This window comes from Heteronotia binoei, chromosome 20 (assembly GCF_032191835.1).
Source record: "Heteronotia binoei isolate CCM8104 ecotype False Entrance Well chromosome 20, APGP_CSIRO_Hbin_v1, whole genome shotgun sequence".
NCBI lineage: Eukaryota > Metazoa > Chordata > Lepidosauria > Squamata > Gekkonidae > Heteronotia > Heteronotia binoei.
The window spans coordinates 17058565-17076723 of record NC_083242.1 but is presented as its reverse complement, the minus strand read 5'-3'; the positions used below and the strand labels follow the sequence as shown (position 1 = coordinate 17076723).

Genomic DNA, 18159 nt, shown 5'->3' with positions numbered 1-18159 from the left:
AGTGCATATAGCTAGTCATGTCTGGACGAAACTCCCCAAACTGAATACCTGCACTTCCCCTGATAGATCAATCCCATCTTTTTATTAGAAAGCAGCCAAACCGAAGATTATTTCTACTTCGAAGATCCTCATCTTGTCTGGATTGAGCTTCGGTTTATTCATCCTCATTACTGGCTCTGGCATTTGTTTAAACACATGGTTCTACTGAAATATTACGTGTCATCATCAGTGTACTGATAACACAGCACCCTGGGTCTCCTGGACAACTCTATCAATTCCATGTAGTTTTTTTTAAAATTAAAAGCTTGGGAAACACAATGAAACCCTGCAATGTCCTATAGAGTGACTCCCACGTGATGGAGCCACAGTCCTTCTCAGGTACCTTCTGGGATTTTCCTCTCAGGTAGGAGCAAGAGTAGTACCCAGAGTTAGTTCTCTTGTTCAAGAGTAATGCATTTAACCTGTAAAAAAATGAAAAGGAAATCATAGTCTATACCAGGGGTGGCCAAACTGTGCTCCGGAACCACATGTGGTTCTTTCACACATATTGTGTGGCTCTCCAAGCCCCCACTGCCCTGTCTGCTGACTTGGAGAAGGCATTTGTCTCTTTAAATCCAAGCAAAACCAGCCGGCAGCTTGGAAAATGCATTTAAAGTTAAAGTTGCTTTCTTTCCACCTCTCCCTCCTCACCTTCTATTTTCCTTCCTTCCTTCTTACAGCTCTCAAACATCTGACATTCATGTCTTGCGGCTTTCAAACATCTGACATTTATTCTGTGTGGCTCTTACATTAAGCAAGTTTGGCCACCCCTGGTCTATACTATATACTGTATCTACTATATACCAGGGGTGGCCAAACATTGTGGCTCTCAGAGTTCCCCCCCACCATCAGATTTTTCTGCCTCACTCACTCAGATCTAAGTAAAGCACATCAGTTAAGTTCCGTCATCCAAGATAAGTTCCAGGCCAATACCTGTTTTTTTTATTATTGCACAGTAGCAATCATAGGTTCAGAAGGCAGACAGTTCCATTCTCAAAGCTAAGCTCAATGTTCTAACGTAACTTTCTCCTATTTCCTTGTTACCCCTTCTTGGGGCTTTTTTTTGTAGAAGTAGCCCAGCAGGAACTCATTTGCATATTAGGCCACACCCCCTGATGCCAAGCCAGCCAGAACTGTGTTCCTGCTCAGCAAAAAAGCCCCGCCCCTCTCCCACCCCACATTCCCAGTTGGGTCACCCTCTTCATTACAAACTGATTCTGCCAAACGTACCTGATCAGGAAGATGCCATCTTCACTGTGGCACTAATTGTAAACAAACTAAGCTTGTATTGGTGCAAGGGTACTCAAAATACTAACTTCCTCCTCTAAAGTTAGAAACCTAGTACCTTAGGAAATCTGTTGCTTTTACCCAGGCTTGAGTATTTGACCGTTGGAGTGTTTGTTGGTGTTTCATCCCTGATGGTACACCACCCAAAGGGGAAAAGTCTTTGGTATTGCCCCTGTTGTATTGATGCCCCCGACACATCGTTTTATATAGGTTTAAATAGGCCGGGCTGGCAAAACTGCAGCCTCTAGATCAGGAGTGGCCAAACTTGCTTAATGTAAGAGCCACACAGAATAAACCTCAGATGTTTGAGAGTCGCAAACATCTGATTTAATGCCTTCTCCAAGCTGGCTAATGGGGTATGGTGAGGGCTTCAAGAGCCACACAATATGTGTGAAAGAGCCACATGTGGCTCCCAAGCCACAGTTTGGCCACCCCTACTCTACATACATCCTCAGTGGGCCACAAACACTGGAGTACTTAAGTGTTGCTTTTAAATTTTCAAGTGACTTGGCAATTTCAAGCAATGTTCAAATGCTGTGGATTGTGGATCTAGTTTCTTACTGTCCCACATTTGTTTGCATTCATGTAATTTTGCAGATAGCCATGTGGAGCCACAGTTTCAGGATATATTAATATTTTGATATCTAGCAAGCCATTTAAATGTTTTGAACATCAAATTAAATTAAGGCATGGTGCCAGAGGAATCTGTAGCTAGGCTAGTCTGTAGGGCTTTACTACATCATGAAACACAAACAAATCTAATGCAAAACAAAGCCCACATTCTACAAGATTTTTTTCAATCTCCAAGTAGTGTGTTTCATAAAACAAATATCTTTAGCAAAAGTTGTCCAGTTTCTTTGCATTTTCAGTAATGTTTGATTATTGGAAGTCTGCAGAAAAATCAGTATTGTGGCTCATGTTTAACTTGTGATATTTTAAAAAATGAATGGCTCCAAAATAGATCCAGGTGGGCAGCCTTGTTAGTCTGAAGCACTAGAACAAAGTAGGAGTCCAGTAGCACCTTTAAGACCAACAGTTTTATTCTGGAGAGCCAGTTTGGTGTAATGGTTAAGTGTGCAGACTCTTATCTGGGAGAACCGGGTTTGATTCCCCACTCCTCCACTTGCACCTGCTGGAATGGCCTTGGGTCAGCCATAGCTCTGGCAGAGGTTGTCCTTGAAAGGGCAGCTGCTATGAGAGCCCTCTGTAGCCCCACCTACCTCACAGGGTGTCTTGTGGGGGAGGAAGGTAAAGGAGATTGTGAGCCGCTCTGAGACTCTGTCCTTGAAAGGGCAGCTGCTATGAGAGCCCTCTGGAGCCCCACCCACCTCACAGGGGGTCTATTGTGGGGGAGGAAAGTAAAGGAGATTGTGAGCCGCTCTGAGACTCTGTCCTTGAAAGGGCAGCTGCTGTGAGAGCCCTCTAAGCTCCACCCACCTCACAGGGTGTCTGTTGTGGGGGAGGAAGGTAAAGGAGATTGTAGACCGTTCGGAGACTCTGTCCTTGAAAGGGCAGCTGCTGTGAGAGCCCTCTCCAGCCCCACCCACCTCACAGGGTGTCTGTTGTGGGTGGAGGAAGGTAAAGCAGATGGTAGGCCGCTCTGAGACTCTGTCCTTGAAAGGGCAGCTGCTGTGAGAGCCCTCTCTGCCCCACCCACCTCACAGAATGTCTGTTGTGGGTGGAGGAAGGTAAAGCAGATTGTAGGCTGCTCTGAGACTCTGTCCTTGAAAGGGCAGCTGCTGTGAGAGCCCTCTGTAGCCCCACCCACCTCACAGGGTGTCTGTTGTGGGTGGAGGAAGGTAAAGCAGATTGTAGGCTGCTCTGAGACTCTGTCCTTGAAAGGGCAGCTGCTGTGAGAGCCCTCTCTGCCCCACCCACCTCACAGGGTGTCTGTTGTGGGTGGAGGAAGGTAAAGGAGATTGTAGGCCGCTTTGAGACTCTGTCCTTGAAAGGGCAGCTGCTGTGAGAGCCCTCTCCAGCCCCACCCACCTCACAGGGTGTCTGTTGTGGGGGAGGAAGGTAAAGGAGATTGTGAGCCGCTCTGAGACTCCTCAGAGTGGAGGGCAGGATATAAATCCAATATCATCATCTTCTGAAGAAAAAGTATGCATGCATATGAAAGCTTACATTCTGAATAATACTTTGTTGCCTCCAAAATAGCTTTTTAAAGAAAATACATGTACAATAAGACATTGCTTGATTTCTAAAAAGAGACATCCTGAGGTCCAAACCTGGTCAGAAGTCACATTCGGACATGGGGGTATTTTCAGTTGGTATTAAATGTGCATCTGTATGCCAACACAGCCTGCCTGAAAGCTCTGTACTTTCACAGTTTCCTGGTTGCTGCTAGTGTATATTCTAGACCTGAACTTGGTATTAAAAATGGGACTTAGGGCTGTAGGCATGAGGCACACAGCACCATCCTGAACACTGTGATTAATTCCCCACTAGGCTTGTTCCAGCTTCGGAGCTCTTTTCCCCCCAACCCTTCCATCCAATTTCGCACAAGGTGCTGTGGGGCTGTGACCTGCCCCGTCTCTTTCCTGTGGCAAGCATGATCCTCTGAAAACTGGTTTCTGCTTGCGACGGGAAAGAGGTGGGGCAGGTCACAGCCCCACAGCAGCTTGTGTGAAATTGGACGGAAGCGGGTGGGGGGTGGGTGGGTGGAAGAACTCCAATGCCAGAACAAGCCCAGTGGGGAATTGGTCTGTGTTTTGAGCTTTGGGCTCCATACCAAGAAATGTCGTGTCCCAGCTCATGTGGTGATGTGCCTTGGTCCCTTTGTTGGCTGTTTATTCTCTGCCTTGCTATAACTCTAGGTAGCCCCAATCCAATTGGATGTGGGGAGAAATTCTAATTTAACAGTGAATAAATTCTGTGAACAATGTTGTCTTATAATATGTTGATCTTGAAGTCTGTCTGCATCTGTGTTTTCTAGCCATAAACTTCTTTATCAGGAAATGGGCAGTCCAGTTGACCATAATGATTTCCTTCTGAGTAAATATATGGAGGGTGGGCCTGTAGTTAATAAGAGTCTTTGGTGTTGGCCATGCTGTATAAGAAGAGGATAATTTCTGTGTATCAGATGGAATTTAGAAAAAAAAATGGCATTGTTGTGTACTTGTGCTGCTGTGTTTATCCCTGTAAAGCAAACAGAGTTTAGAAAAGGGAGAAATTATACATTCCTGATGTTAGGGACATATTTTGTTTTAGCTAACACTATGCCATTACCTGACATGAGAACTGGCTCTCTTACCTTGTGGGCCTTTTCACACTTACCAGTGCAAACCGGAAGGGAATCGGTATTGTGCCGCCTTGCAGTAATCTGAGACAGGGATGGGAGTTTTCAGACACATGTTTTTTTTCCTGATAGGGTTCCTTGATTGAACCGAGCCATTTCACACTGTTCCGCTTTTATCTCGCTTCCACCAGCGCCAGACATTTTTGTCTGCGTGATCTCCGGCTTTTTTTGGGGGGGGGGGGGGAACGTTGCTGGGATCTCCATAGCGCAACAGCGCTATAGCGACGTCTCTCAACAGCACCACCATAGGGATGCCTGGACTCCATTGAGATGCCAGAGATCGCCGCCGCTGAAACTTGGTAACAGGAGCCCCATTGGATACACAGTTCAAGCGGGAGATCAGGGCACCAGGCATTGGTCTGTCACCTGTTGCTATCACTTCCATGCCTACACAGGAGTCAGGGGAATGAGACTGGTTTGTAGGTGACTCTGAAGCACATTTTTTTTTGGAGGGGGGGCTGTTGCCACCTGGAGAGGGGTTGCCCATAGGGCAGCAGGTTTCAGCGGGAGAACAGACCGACAGTGATTGGTGAGACAGATGGTTTGTGTGGAAGCCTATTGTGCTGTTAGTTCTATTGTTGTAATAGTCATGGTTTCCATCACAACAGTATTGAGACTTTTTGGATTTCATCATCTCCCTATACTGCTAGGAGATCCAGAATCTCCTGCTCACTCCAAACTACACCTCTTGACCCACTCATCCTCACAATTCCTTACAAACCACTCACCAACCTAATAAACTAGACAATCCGCTCACCAACTACAACCCACAGAAATCTGTTGCTTCCCCCCCTGACATTTATACCTGCTGCAGCTTGGCGCAAGTCACTTTCCAGCCAATAGCCTGTGGGCATGGATGGGTGCACATCAGGCTAGGTTAGCAACATCTGTCTCACCAATCACTGTCGGTCTGTTCTCCCGCTGAAACCTGCTGCCCTATGGGCAACCCGTCTCCAGGTGGCAACAGCCCCCCTCCCAAAAAAATGTGCCTCATAGAAACCTACAAACCAATCACAAAAAAAAGCCGGAGATTGAGCGCCGGCGGGCAAAAAAGGGCGCGAAAACTGCTCCCAGATTAGATACTAGACATTTCACACAGCGCTCCATACCGATTTCAACCCGGAAGGAGGGGTTGAAAACTGGAAGAAGCTGCTCTTTGTTAGTAACGACTCAGGCATGCTTCACTACCGGGATAGCCGTGGGACTGTGTGAAAAGGTGAGAGTATTCCGGTAGCAGCCAGTTACTAAGTCAGGTCTGTCTGAAATGCCAGCAAAAACCCATTACTGTTCAGTAACTGACCAGCTTCCATACTGGAATACATAGGCTGTGTGAAAAAGCTCAGTATCTTTCAGTTAATGCAGAGAATGTTAATGTTCTGGGCACAAGATGTGGTTAAATTAGGCCAGGGACATTTCACTGTGAGGGAGGTTTTTCCTTTTCCTCACATCATTTCCCTTACCAAAATCTCCCCTCCCGATATAGTATCTGTCTTTCCCTGACTGTAGCTAGTAGCGGGTTCAGAAGAAGTTTTGATGAAGGAAAAGGCTTTGATGAAAAGGATTAACTCTTTCCCCCACCCGCTGTATGATCCCAGACCAATTAAGGCCCCTCTGAAGGCTTTTCTGAAGCTTATAAATAAGTTTGAAATCGAGTCATAGAATTTCCATGTGATGTGTGGTTTGACTTGAATTGACTTTTTTGTCCTTTGTGGAATTGTGTAAGGTACATAAGCAAACAATGAAAAGAAGTGTTAAATATACAGGTCCACTCATCCCACCCCCCAAAAAATACAGTTGAGAGAAAATATTTGCAGTTGTCAAGGCTTCGTTGTTACCATAGACACAGTTCTACAAGAACTAGATTTGCTTAATACTTCATAGATAAATCACATCCCCCCCCCCCTTTTCCTGCCATGGTACATTTTTTAAAAAGCAAGGGGGGAAGACAGTCTTGACACTTCCTAAAGAAGCTTCTACACTGTCCTCATCAGGGACACATCAGTTAGTATTGCTCATTATCACAGAAACTATGAAGCTGTTTACTTCCGTAAGGCTTTGCCTTTCCTTTCCAAATTTGAGAGATGTATGAGAGAAGGCATCCCTCCATTTTAAATATCCATTTAGTTCTGCTAAGTGCAACAGATCAATAAAATGAAATATGTTGGTTAATAGATAACACACTGCACTGCAAAAAAAAAAAAGATAGCATGCAACAGAAATATTTTTACAAGTACTTATTTTGACTTTCTTAAGGAAGGTAAATCTAGGTGATTGTGCTGCTTGACACCGTTTGATGTAATAACAGAAGTGACATTGTCTACAATGATGTCCTAGAACTAAATTAGTACTCTGAATAAAATAAATTTTAACAAATAAGACGTTTTCTTACAACTGTTCATAGTCCCAAGAAAAGGAAGGATTTTTTTTCATAAAATTCTTATGTTTGAAAAGATCAGAACTCTTTAAATATCAGTCGTCTTAGGAATTCTGTTGAGGGAAGTTTATGTACAGTTGTGATGTAGCATTCTCTGGAATAATTTCCCATGTGTGTTGAAGGGCTCAATGCACATTATAGTCTTAAAATGCATAAGAGTTAAATGGAGTTAGAACAATGCATGCATTACTCCGAGGGAAAAAGCATGAGAAAAATATTTTAAACAAAGAAATAAAACTCCAGATTCTTAAAATCTGTTTCTTAACCCCCCAAAAAGCTAAGAAGGTATTGCAACAGGATTAGAGATGTGACATTTGTGGAAATTTTGAGGACATAGAAAAAAGTTTGGGGAGACCTGTTCCCCTCCACGCATTTTTTTTTTTGCGGGGGGGGGGGAGGTTGTGGGAGACTTCATATTTCTTAACGGAATCAATAAACTGGGCTGGCACCTCCTCCCCCCCTACTTAAATCACTGGTTTTAATTATTTATGTGTACTTTTGTTGCACATCGTCTAGAGCCCAGCATTGGCTGGGATAAGGCAATTCACAAATTTAATAAGTAATAAACAATGCTCGTGTGTCTAGTTTACACGCTCGATATTTGCAGTGCCTTTAGTACTTATGAACATATGCTGTTAACTCTGGGTTATGTTGCATTCTGTTTCATTTGGTAAAGACTTCCCTGTAAATGGAGTCTTTTAAGTTTCCAGCAGGCCTGCAATAATGGATAAGAGCTTGGCCATGATGTTAAAGATCTCATCTGCTTACAACCTCTGGAGTTATTGATTTGTTTTGAGTTGGCAGGGAAGGATTTCAATTTACAGTTCAGCATTTTAGGATCCAAAAGAGCAGTTTCACATGGCAAGTTCATGCCTCTGTGAACTTAAGCATGCTGCGGATCAGGTGAGGCTTAACATTCTACCATGATTATGTAAATAGGCCTATTAAGGATTTAGGAATTTGCTTCTGATAGAATATTTATGTTTGGTATAATACAGTATGTTACAAGACAAAGGGTATGTTCCAGAGCTAGAGATTTTGACAGAACAAAGTAGGAGTCCAGTAGCATTTTTAAGACCAATACAGTTTTATTCAGCAGGTAAGCTGTTGTATACATGCATACTTCATCAGACAATGGAGTGGGACGCAGTGAGCAGAGCTACGTATAGCTGGTGGGCAGTGGTTGAGAATGCAAAGCGGTACAACGTTAGAATCCAATGGCAAAATAATGAAATTAACAAATTGAAAGAACGTTTGGTCTGGATAGCATTTGCATGGGAAACCAATAAAACAGTAACATATCAGAATGGGAGAATGATGGTGAGAGTGTCATAGGGCAATAAATGCAGTCTGCTAATTGCTCTGCTTCCTGCATGTCTGTGTTAAACTGAGAATATGTCTTTCCTAGAGGTGTTCCTGTACACCTAATTTACTTTTATTATGTAACATACATTATAAACATCATTCTAATTTGCCATTAGAAAAAAAAGAATACATTAAAATATAGTGGAAGATGGGTTTAGTATATGTAATGAGATAAACAGCCGATATCCCTTATTTTAAGTTTGTCAATACAAAAAATATTATTCTGATACACTATTCTAAAAGAGATCCAAGTGGGCATCTGTGTTGGTCTGAATCAGTTGAACAAAGCAGGAGTCAAGTGGCACCTTTAAGACCAACCAATTTTTATTTAGAACGTAAGCTTTCGTGTGCTCTTAAGCACACTTCATCAGACGAGGAATCCAGCACAGTGAGCAAAGCTTTGCCCACTGTGCCGGATTCCTCGTCTGATGAAGTGTGCTTAAGAGCACACAAAAGCTTACGTTCTAAATAAAAATTGGTTGGCCTTAAAGGTGTACTTGACTTCTGTTTTATTCTAAAAGAGAAATGCATTGGAATACGGTGGCTATATACAGCTCTACTTGGTGAGAATGGGTGTGGCATATGTAATGAGATAAGAAACGAATATCTCTGTTTTCAGTCCTGGGGAGGTGTTTGTTCCAAGTTTCATAAAAATTTGTAATTCAGCAGTTTCCGTCTCCATTCCGAAGTTCCTTTGCAGTAAAACAGCTACTTTAAGGTCATCCATTGAATGTTCTGGAAGGTTAAAATGTTCTCCTACAGATTTCTCAGTTTTGTAATTCCTGATGTCATATTTGTGTCCAGTTATACTTGGCATAGGGTTTATCCTGTTTGCCTAATGTAGAGAACTGAAGGGCATTGTTGGCATTTAATGGCATGTATAAAGTTGGAAGACGAACGAGTGAATGAGCCTGAGATGGTGTAGTTAATGCTGTTAGGTCCAGTGATTGTGTTGTCTGGGTGTATGTGTGAACTCAGTATAGAAGGACCAACACCTTCAAAAATAATTATATCATCTCTGTTGTTAGGCAGTTTTTAAAAATAGAGGAATAGGTGGTATCCAGTGCAAATCTCTGTATGGAATTTTAAAGATGTTGCTGTTTGTTCGTTTTTTTATTAAGTATTGAAATGCCCACATTATGTTGTATGCCACCCCTCATAGGGGGACAAGGAAAAAAAAGATCCAAAAGAAATATATATTAAACTTAACTCTAATTGCTAAATGTCTGTGGTTTCCCAGTACACTGAATTGCTATTTTTGAGTAACGATAGCAAGAATTACAATAAGCAATGCAACTGGTTTCCATGGAAGCTAATTCTTAGGTTTGCATCTGTTGCAGACTGAAAGTAATTGCAGTCTTATAAATCATAGTGCTAAAAGTGTGGGGGAAGCATGTTCTTATAAGTCTTAAAGAATTAATCATTCCCTACTTGTGAAGTGGTGTGCTCCCTAGGATGTTGTTAGGTAGCAAAGCAGGGTAGAGGGGTAGGGCAGAAGTGCGTCTTTGCAGAAGGGCTTTGCAAAAAACGTTCTCCCCTTTCGCCATGGCTAGTCTTGGTGCATGTGGCCAGGGCTTGGTTGGCAGATACATTTTGCATTATACTCGGCTGAAACTATGAGTCTGGCTAGTACCTGGATAGTTGAAGGGAATCTCCAGGGTCATCTAGCCAACCCCCCTGCACAATGCAGGACATTCAAAAAAATACCTCCCCCCATACCCCAGTTATTCTTGTTCCATGCCCTGAAGATGACCTAAAGCACCTCACAAACCTCCAGGATCTCTGCCCAAATTGGCCTGGAGAAAAATTGCTTCCTGACCCCAAAGTGGCAATCAGCATTTCCCTGGGAGTATAAGGGCCAAAAGAACGAAACACTGATGCATCTCTTCCTGCCCTCCCTCTCATGATCTGCCTACGTTCACAGAATCAGCATTGCTGCCAGAGTTCCACCTAGCCTCTGCTTGAAAACCTCCTAATGTTGAAAGCCCACCACCTCCCAACGAAGCCTCTTCCACTGATGAACTATTAGGATGAACCATAAATGGAATACCATAATTCACTGCCACAGGAGGTGGTGGTGGCTACAAGCATTGCCAGCTTCGAGGGGATTGGATCAGCATATGGAGCAGAGATCCATTAGTGGCTATTAGCCTCAGCGTATTGTTGGAACTCTCTGTCTGGGGCAAGTGATGCTCTGTATTCTTGGTGCTGGGGGGGCAACAGTGGGAGGACTTCTAGAGTCCTGGCCCCAGTGATGGGCCTCCTGTTGGCATCTGGTTTTTTTGGCCACTGTGTGTACAGAGTGTTGGACTGGACGGGCCATTGGCCTGATCCAACATGGGTTCTCCTATGTTCTTATGATGCCCTTCCTAATGTTTAGCCGGAAACTCTTTTGATTTAATCTCAACCCATTGGTTCTGGTCCAACCTTCTGGGGCATCTGGAGCTCAGTTGTAACAGCAGGAGATTTCAAGGTGCCACCTGGAGGCTAGCAACCCTATATTGGAAGGATATAAATATTGTGACTGTGTGGTGGGGGGGGGGGGCTAGAAGAGCAAATGCACATTCTCTAAGCCCAGTTATGCCCAAAGAGGCTGCTTTCCTGCTTTGGCTCTAAACACTCTTGCAAAGACTAGAGAGTCTTGAGCTGAGGAGTGACGTGGCCATTCCCCCTCCCCAACCCTAATACAAGCCTTGTGATGCTGTTAGAGCTGAAACTGTCCTGGGGGATGCTGGAGATCCATTCCTGCAGCTTCTCTGCTTGAGTTCCAGAGCTGCTGTAGACATTCCGAGACAGGCTATGGAATGGGTTCAAGGGGCAGCCACTACTGCTTCTTTCAGTATCTCTTCCAGAGTTGGGCTGGAGCAGTGGAGCAGCAACCCTACTTCTGAGAGCTGGACTTTGGGAGAGAGGCCCTCTGAAGCCACTTTGCTTGAGCTGTACCTTTCTACATTCTCACATCTTGGGGGAGAACTTGTGTTCTCTTGTTTGGTGTAGTGGTTAAGTGTGCGGACTCTTATCTTGGAGAACTGGGTTTGATTCCCCACTCTTCCACTTGTAGCTGCTGGAATGGCCTTGGGTCAGCCATAGCTCTCGCAGGAGTTGTCCTTGAAAGGGCAGCTGCTGTGAGAGCCCTCTCAACCCCACCCACCTCACAGGGTGTTTGTTGTGGGGGGAGAAGATATAGGAGATTGTAAGCTGCTCTGAGTCTTCTTCTTCTTGTTGCCACTGCTGGGGGAAATATTTTTGTTCCAAAGTTTCCTGATATCTCCTGGTGCAAGAAAGGTTATCATGGCACTCGGTCTTGGATTAAGAATGGTCTGTTCTTACAGACTCAGTTTTCTTTTTTTGTAGAAGTTCCGGTACAGGATAGACATTCTCAAAAGAAGCAGCTGGAAAAGTAGGATATTCTACACAGAGGAAACAAACCTGAATTTCCTTCCTCCTTAGTTTGACTCCCAGTACTTCCCTTGCTTTGTTTGGTTCCAGAGCTTGCCCGACATGAATAAATAGAACAGCATCTGCAGCATAGTCATAAATGGCAATACTACCTTAGTGGTTAAATATATCAGAGAAATCACAAATAAAGTTAACTGTTTATTAAATAGCTGTGTTGGTCTGAAGCAATAGAACAAAGGTAAGAGTCCAATGGCACCTCTAAGACCAACACAATTTTATTCAGGGTGTGAGCTTTCGTCTGCCAAACACACTTCCTCAGGCAGTGTGAAATGGAAACAGAATCTTACATATAGTGAAGTGGGTAGTAAATTAGCATTCAGAATAATGAAGATGTTTATTTAACAGATTAAAAGAATCTGGAGACTGGCAACCCTATCGGTAGGTATCATTCAGTGATTAACAATGGAGTCCTTCACAGTCTGACATTCAAATCAGTGGGCTTAGACTGGAACAGGAGTGGCCAAGCTGTGACTCAGGAGCCACAATTATCTCTTTCACGCATATTGTATAGCTCTCGGAGCCCCACCACCCCATTGGCCGGCTTGGAGAAGGCATTTGTCTCTAAATTGCTGGCTTGCTTGGCTTGGAGAATGCATTTAAAGTTAAAATTGCTTGATTTCCACCTCTTCCCCTCCCCATCTATTTCCTTCCTCCCTCCCCTCAAACATCTGATGTTCATGTCTTATGCCTCTCAGACATCTGACATTTATTCTATGTGGCTCTTACATTAAACAAGTTTGGCCACCCTTGAATTAGTGGGAATATTGGCTCCTAACCAGCATCACATCAGTCTAAGCCCATTGACTTCAGGATGTAGTCTGTCCTAAAAGAAGAAAACCTGGTGGTCCAAAATTTATACTCTCCCCCCCCCCGCCGCCCAGCTCAACCCACGATAGATTAAAAACTGTTGCATTTAATTATTGAGTGCTTGGTTTCGCTGGAATACAGGCATGCTGCTTGCTCCATTGTGGAGGACACATTTTGGTGTTTGCACTTCTCGTACTTTGATCTCCTAGTCCTCCTGTTTTTCACATTCACTTTGCAACTGTTGCTATACTCTGCATGCTGCTAAATCAGTACTAATTTCTAAAAGAGAGAGGTAGATGCTTTGCCTAATGTTGCCCCTGTTTACAAATTGGTTTCCCTTTGATAATCGTATTTCGTTTTAGATTTTATGTAACCATGGTGATGAGAAACTGTTGCTACGTTTTATACCTGTGTGTTCTAGTTTGCTGATTTCAATAAGTAAACCTTTTTGTGTCAAGTCACAAATACAATAGAAAATCCAAACAAAAACCGCCCCATGCATGCATATAGCTAGACATTAAAAACACCCCTTCTCCTGGAAATGTACAGGTTTATAAAGATATTTTCTTGGCGTTCTAAAATTCATGTTGCAAGTTTGTGTTTTAACTTGCCTTGTTCTGATGTTCTTGTCTGCAGTTTAATTTCAAATGGAGGAAAACTTTAAACAGAGACTTAATATGCACTTGACTCTAAAGTGCATTTATTTGCAACTCCCATTTGTTTTAATAGAATTTAGTTCTCTTCAAGTTCATACCATTGAAAGGAGCTGGTTTTATTGATGGAAATGGCATTGTTGCCACAAAGATGAAAATTTGCATTTCTGTAAGAGTTTTTAATAGGAATTCTGGTTTGAAAAGACTCTCTCCTAATGATGGTACCTATTTTAATGAGTGTGTGGGAGTTTGGAGCAGATAATGTCATAAGATGGAATGGGAGTTTGACAGGCTATGCTTTCTAAAAGCTAATTATTAAGCAGTGAGTAACTGCATATGATTGTAAATTTAATTAGATCTAAAAGCTGCTTCTCACATTACTTTTCCCTGTGCATAAGCCTGGTTAGCCAAACTCATGTCTGAAACACGCATAGAGAAAAATAAAAAAGATTTCTAAAATCTTCCCTCCATCTCCACCTACATTATGCGACAGCATGGGGTCATCTAAATCCAGCACATATAAACAAATAGAATTTGGCTCACATAATATTGTCAGTCACAGAATTAGGTTTTGGAATTAGGAATTCCTTATTTTGAAATTCTGAACTCTCTAGGGTTGCCAGGTCCAAGTCAGGAAATATCTGGGGACTTTGGGGGTGGAGCCAGACTTTCCCATTCCAAAGAAAAAATAAAAAACATAGTTCCACCAAATACAGTCTTCATTTTCTCCTCTTTTTTGCCTTCACAGGGTTCCCCAGCAAGTGCACTTCCACTAAATGAAAGTGAACACACATACTCACCAAGCAGCCAAAACAAACAGTTTACAGAGAGCCCATACTTTTGTGATCTCACTGAGGCAGTTAACTCATGGGAGCTGCTGGATGTAGCAGTCTGCTGTATTTCAACCAACTTCAGCTTAATACAGGAAAATGAAAGTGCTGAGCAGAGCAGTCTAGGTGTGGAGTTTTCCTCCATCCCATTATCAAGTCCTAGTTAACTCTTTACTGTCCCTTTTATTATGCAAATGACTTCTGAAAGGAATGCAGAACAAACAGACTGGGCTCTATCTTTTCCTCTCTCACAAACTACTGGGAAGAGCCAAATGGCTCTGTCTGCTTCCCCCGGCCGCCGCCCTCCCCCCCAGCTTTAGTCTTGCTGAGATTTAAAGGCACACACATAGCTTCCAAAACATGGAGAGACACATCATGGCTGTTGGGGCAGGGGTTCCCCCCACTGGCCAGCTGACTGGTGGTAGGGAGGAGCCTGCAAAACCTGAGGCTCCCCCACCGGGACCTAGGGGCTGGCATGCTGAAAACTCACCAGAAATTAGTCCATTTATGATGAGTACAATCAGATGAGATTTTAAGGCATAATTTCTGCTCCCTTTTTCTTCATTCACTCACACAATAGTGCTAACAGTATGTACCTAAAAAATCTGTTTGTGTAAAGAGGTTTTGCCCCCTAGGAGTTCCTTCATCTTTGCCAGACGTCTTTTGCAACTGCACCATGCCTTTAGAGAATGTGCATGTCATATTATATTTGTTAGATTACTGTAATTAAAAAAAATATAACAAATTAGTACTGGGCACCGTCCAGCCAAGGGTTGTCCTATTTTTTTCTGTCACCAGTCTAATTCTTGCCTTTTGGGGGTTAGGGATGTGGGGGGCTCATTCTAATGCAGGTTGTCGACAGATTCAGTGAATGGGAGGAGCCTGGGTCCAGATAAATGAACAATAAGACATCTAAAGTTGCCAGTGATCTTTTTGGCCTTTGGATTTCAGCCTCTCTTCGTATGGATCATTAAAAGCCATATTCTAGAAGAGCAACCATGTTAGGCCTGGAGCTGGGCTGTCGAACTCATTTGTTGTGAGAACCGGATCTGACATAAATGAGACCTGGCCGGGCCATGTGTGTCATATAATGTAATGCCAGGTAGCGGAGATATAAACTATAAAAGACACAGACAAAACACAATTAAAAGTTTTCTAAAAACTTTAAAGTATGCTTAAAAATTAGCACTCTTGCAATATTATGTTTATTTAACAATCTCTGATAAATGACACATCTTGTTCTGAACTATTGCCAAAATCTGGAGACAGTGTTTGTACTGTAGTAATCTTGAGAATGCTATTCAGGTGTTGTCCAGGTGTGTGTGCAAGTTGCAAACTAACTTTTTTGATTTATTGACATTCATTACAGAAATACCATGGCCAATGCTTTGAGCCTAAGACCCTGGGGAAAATATGAAATGATTGGGCACTGTGAGCTTTTGTATATAACTTTCTTTATGTGCTGGTCAGCCAATGGAGAAAACAGAAGCTTTGCTATGTAGCTCTTGTGCGACTGAGCAAGCCTGTCAAAGCAAACTGTGATGCAGAAGGGAGCAAGAGAGAGAGAAGGAAGCAGATGACCGTGAGGTGTTCGTGGCCCTGATAAGAGACCTCCAGAGGCTTGATGCAGTCCTCGGGTTGTACATTTGGCACCTCTGGCCTAGAGGAAATGCAACACCTTAGTGCTGTTTTTTTTCAATTCTCCTGAAGAGCATATTCCTTCAGGGCAGGGAGGTTCACTGTTGGGTTGTGTGGGTCATTAGGGGTTAAGTGCTGTGGGACTGATTGTTAACCTTTTAGTCTGTTCCATCAGAAACCTCAGCTCTGAATTGCATCTTCTTCTTTCCAGTGAGCACTGGTATTGGGTATTGAATATTACTGGTACTTACGGGTGACCTAGACAAGAATAGAAAGAACATTCTGTCTATTAGAGTTAGAAGGCAAGCAACATTGAAAAGTGAAAAGAAGCTTTGGAAGAAGAGATGAGTCATAAACAAAGAGAAAGGCTTTGCAAATGATACACCCACAGGATCTATCATAAGCAGCATTTTATTTATTTATTTACATTAGACTTTTATCCCACCCTCTCCGCAAGCGGACTCAGGGCATCTTACAACAGTCGTTTACATGATTTAAAACAATAAGTCAATAAAATCTATAAAACATTAATACAATTAAAATTTTACTTTACCTCGGATCCATTCGAGTTTTGTGCAGTTACAAAAGAATATGAGAAGGGCCCCCTCTTTATTGGGTGGGAGGCTATGAAAGAGAGCGTACTTCACTATGGACATTAGGAAGGCTTTTTAAATTAGTGCATTGGCAGAATGGGTGGCAGCTAATTTTTGATAGCCAGGTAGCAGTTATGATGTAAAGGTGTATAGAGCTGTTTAGAGTCAATGTTTGGAAAACATATTTTATTTTAATTTTTTTTTCTCTCTGCATGTTTAAAAAAGTATAAAAACGTAAAGGTGCAAGCGCCGAGTTAGTACTAACCCATGGGGTGATGTCACATCATGTTTTCTTGGCAGACTTTTTACGGGGTGGTTTGCCATTGCCTGCCCCAGTCATCTACACTTCCCCCCTAACAAGCTGGGTACTCTCAAATATCTGACGTTTATTTTATGTGGCTCTTATGTTGAGCAAGTTTGGCCATCCCTGAACACAAAAGTGGTTATTACCGACCTCAGAAGGATGGAAGACTGAGTCAACCTCGAACCAGCTTCCTGAACCCAGCTTCCGCCTCAGGTCATGAGCAGAGTGCTTGGACTGCAGTACTGCAGCTTACCACTCTGCACCATGGGGCTTCAGTTAAAAAAAAAAAGTATACTTTTCCTCTTCTGATTTTGAGGTACCCTGGAAAAGACTATGAAAGGATTCTTCCATTGTGCAGGGGTATGAAAAAAGACATCTCGCCATTTCTCAGGTAGCTTGGCTAATGTGTTGATTAAACTGCCACAAGATAGTGAATACTGGTCTGGTTGGCAGCAGGAACGGCTAATGAGATTGACTTTCTTTGTCCTGAATGATTAGCTGTGTGGTGCCATAACCGCTTTTGTGTTCAGGGATGGCCAAACTTGCTCAACATAAGAGCCACATAAAATAAACATCAGATATTTGAGAGTCGGAAGGGAAGAGGGAGAGGTGGAAAGAAAGCAACTTTAAATGCATTCTCCAAGCTGCTAGCTGGCTTGGCTTGGAAAGTGATATAAAGAGACAAATGCCTTCTCTAAGCTGGTCAGCAGGGCAGTGAAGGCATTGAGAGCCACAAAATATATGTGAAAGAGCCTCATGTGATTCCTGAGCTGTAGTTTAGCCACCCTTGGGCTAGGATCATGTAGGAAGGAAAAAAGTTCTGCAAATGACTCTGAATCAGCAACAGATCAAAGCTGCAAGAAGGTAGAAACCCCTCATAAAATGTCACATGGGTAGGGGTCTTCTCAAGGAAATTTTCACCTACCCCCTCCATAGCATCCCCCCACCCCCGCAAGATCTCAGAGGAGTATCCTGCTTGAATAACATGCTGCTCCATATATCTAGCTTTGGCTGAATGTATGGAAATTCGGCATTAAGCAAGATTTAGAGCCAGCCTAATATTCATAGAAATCTTATTGTTTGGTCAGGAGCTGTTGAGTGACTCATATCTCAAGTGGTCCTTTTCCCAAAGCCACCTCCTTTCAGTAGACTGTATCTGTTGCTCTTTACTTCACCGTTCCTAGCGCACCACCACAGTTTGTTTTAATTAGCAGAATTTAGGAAAGGCCAAGGACTTCATGTTCTGTCAAGATTGATCTGTCCCTATTATGCTTGTAGGAGGTCCTCCCACCGGATTGTGGGGGAGGCCTGCCATGAGAGCTGTTCCAGAAGAAAAATGGCAGGACGGATGCCCTGTAGATAAACAAAGTGTCATTCATCCCCAAGCTGGTGATTAACGACAAAATGATACAGCTTATTTTCAGTGGAAATGCGAAGGCTTGTGTGTGT

The 18159-nt window shown here is 43.0% G+C and overlaps 1 protein-coding gene across 2 annotated transcripts in view; it reads left to right on the top strand.

Moving 5' to 3' along the window:
• Positions 1-18159, top strand: part of MRTFB (myocardin related transcription factor B) — a 163083-nt gene that overhangs the window by 13459 nt on the left and 131465 nt on the right. The gene's annotated exons all lie outside the window — the stretch shown is intronic.